Source organism: Pygocentrus nattereri, chromosome 27 (assembly GCF_015220715.1).
Source record: "Pygocentrus nattereri isolate fPygNat1 chromosome 27, fPygNat1.pri, whole genome shotgun sequence".
Classification (NCBI taxonomy): domain Eukaryota; kingdom Metazoa; phylum Chordata; class Actinopteri; order Characiformes; family Serrasalmidae; genus Pygocentrus; species Pygocentrus nattereri.
The window spans coordinates 27,397,260-27,400,795 of NC_051237.1; positions in this window are offsets into that span (position 1 = coordinate 27,397,260).

Sequence of the window (3,536 nt, forward strand, 5' to 3'; positions counted from 1 at the left end):
TGATTGAGTGTGATCATGAGTTCTTGTGATTGAGGCACAGCCAATCAGAACATAGCTAATTTACATATATCAGTATTAAAGTCAGCCTGTTTAATCCCAAGGGCTGAAGCAAGGATGGAAAATGGTGGGTAAATTGACAATAAAAGGAGGATATGAGCCCTTTAATGAGGTAAGTTATTGCAAACCAACAGCAAACATGTATTCATCGTATTCAAAGCATGTTGAAAGGCTAGGCCTGCTCAAACGTTTGGCTTGCAGAGTATAAATCTGGTGGGATGCACGTGGAAAACTGCTTTGGTCTCTCCTCCCCTTTCACCTCATTCCTCCCTCCATCCGTGCCAGCACTGGAGGCATCTCAGCTGCTAATCTAGGAATGGAATTGGAGGTCAGTGAGCCAAGCAGGGCTGAGTTCACGTCTGCTTTTACACGGCCTGTTCTTTTCCAAGCTAGAAATCCTCTGTGTACAGAACCTCTAATTTATCTTAATCTGCTCAGGTGCAAGATCTTCCAGATGCATTAAGGTCTTTATAAAGTAAAGTCCATTTCTAATTTAACACTTAGTGCAAAAAAAGAGTCGATATCTGCAGTTTAACTGACTCCTCTGCACTAATATTGTGATTTTTCAGTGCTGTTACTACACGTATACGTGATCTAATAAGGTTATTCGCTGCTAAGTTGTGCCATTAAAGGAGAATTCCACCAACTTTTCTGCAAAATTCAGTGTGTGAGATGTAGGTGGTTTGGTGTGAAACGGTCCAGACGTCTTTACAGTGGTGGTGATGGGAACCAGGCGTCGCCATGACTACAACACAGATACAGACACTTTATTTCCCATCCAGAACCACCAGAGAACCTACACGAGTCTTCTGAGTTCATATGGAATGCTGATGATGGAAAACAGTGGAAAATCTGGAATACTGAGTTTTCTTTGGGGACTATTTTGCCGCACAGCGCCCTGCATGTCTCCCTCCACCATGAATGGAGTTGAAGTTCTCTAAACTCTCATAAAACAGCGTCTCAGTCATCAGGCAGTGAATTCAGAACCAGTTCATGTAGGAACTTTCTGTAGGAGCTTTTAGAGGGACGTCTGGTTCCTATCACCACCACTGTGAACGGTTCTGACTCGGTAAGTTTATCTAGAACAGAGAACCGCTCTGAACGACTCGGTTTACATCTTAGCCATTTAATTATGTATTAATTTTTAAAACTTGGTTCCCCTTTATCTCCCCTGTTATCACTAGCAGCAGACTGTGCTCAGCTAAGATGCAGGAAAGAGGCGACTTATATTCCTGCAATGAAAACTTGAAAACGTAATATTTAGGCTCTTTAGTAAAGGATATGGTTCTGTTTAGAACCATAAGTTGTATACAGAACCAGCTGCATGCTTAAATGGGTCTTTGCATGGTAAAATGGCTCTCTGATGTGATGGGAGAACGTGTTGTATGTGGTTCTATATAGCATCTAAAAAGGTCCTGTTATTTCTACAAGCCTGGCATTTTAACAATACCGGAACCCTTTTTGATGCTGCATAGAACCATTTTCAAAAAGAACAACCATGCAAAGAACCATTTAAGCATGCAAATGGGTCTATACAGGACTCATGGTTCTAGATAGAACCATTACCTGTGCTACAGAACCCTTGAAGAGCCTTCTTTGTTGTAGAAATTGTAACAGCAATAAATAAACAAATGACCACATTAAGTCACTACACACCTTGGTTGTTTACAGGGTAACATCATATCACTTATATAAGAGCTGAGCCAGCTGTCAAACACCTTTTGTTCCCTTGTTCTTCTGTAGCATCACAGGTTAAAATTAGTCATGATTTCAGGTCTTCAGTGGTCAGTTACGCACAAAGCTGCAGGACGGCGCCAGCCTGGCAGAGAGGGCTTCTCACGACTGGCATACAGCGTATCGTTTCAGTGCCACGCGGCTCATTCCTTCATTGACTGGCAGCGGCCATGTGGACCAGGGAGGAGAGCACAACCACCTCTACTCCCTCTCTGTGTCACAGATACAACAGGTGCTCCTGAGAACACTGGCCTACAAAAACAGCCCCTCACTGTGGAACATGAAGCCTGTTGGTCAAAGGGGCTTCGCTTAATGGACCGAAAAAACAAAAGCAGTCTGTTTACAGAGCAGCCGACTGACACACCGTTAAAATAAGAAAGGCTGCGTGTGAAACAGGCGTGTGAAGTACATAAGGTGATCCGCTCCAGCTGGGATCATGACTCACTGGGGACCAGACGACATTCGGAAGGTCCCTGCAGTGACGCAGTGTCCTGGTGTGCTGTTTTTCTGAATGTATTTTTAAGATAGCAGTTTTATTGTTTGGCATATTTTATATGATAAAAAGCAAAATATTTATGTATGGAAGATAAATATGGAGAAGGAAATTATTTTAAGCCGTGCCGTTCTCCTATTGGTGGATTTTTAGCTGTGCCGTTCTCCTATTGGTGGACTTTTAGCTGTGCCGTTCTCCTATTGGTGGACTTTTAGCTGTGCCGTTCTCCTATTGGTGGACTTTTAGCCGTGCCGTTCTCCTATTGGTGGATTTTTAGCTGTGCCGTTCTCCTATTGGTGGATTTTTAGCTGTGCCGTTCTCCTATTGGTGGATTTTTAGCTGTGATGTTCTCCTATTGGTGTATTGTTAGCTGTGCCGTTCTCCTATTGGTGGATTTTTAGCTGTGCCGCTCTCCTATTGGTGGATTTTTAGCTGTGATGTTCTCCTATTGGTGGATTTTAAGCCGTGCCGTTCTCCTATTGGTGGATTTTTAGCTGTGCCGTTCTCCTATTGGTGGATTTTTAGCTGTGCCGTTCTCCTATTGGTGGATTTTTAGCTGTGCTGTTCTCCTATTGGTGTATTGTTAGTTGTGCCGTTCTCCTATTGGTGGATTGTTAGTTGTGCTGTTCTCCTATTGGTGGATTTTTAGCTGTGCCGTTCTCCTATTGGTGGATTTTTAGCTGTGCTGTTCTCCTATTGGTGTATTGTTAGTTGTGCCATTCTCCTATTGGTGTATTGTTAGTTGTGCCGTTCTCCTATTGGTGTATTGTTAGTTGTGCCGTTCTCCTATTGGTGGATTGTTAGTTGTGCTGTTCTCCTATTGGTGTATTGTTAGCTGTGCTGTTCTCCTATTGGTGGATTTTTAGCTGTGCCGTTCTCCTATTGGTGGATTGTTAGCTGTGCTGTTCTCCTATTGGTGGATTGTTAGCTCTGCTGTTCTCCTATTGGTGCACTATTGAGGCATTATAATAGCTGGATGTCATGTTCACATCAAAATTATTATTGCCATTTTGCTACACCACTTTGATACAATTATGCACGTACAATATTATTTACCTATATATATATATATAAGAAATTCTATTACATTCAGTTTAACTATCAGCAGATACAGATTCAAGTCAGCACTTACAGAAATGTTAATTATTAATATGAAACTACTTTGCTTTCATCTGCCATAACTGAGCCTTCAGAGGCTTAAACATCGTATGACCACCAATTTTAATGGAAGACCAAAGAATTCTTTCATGAT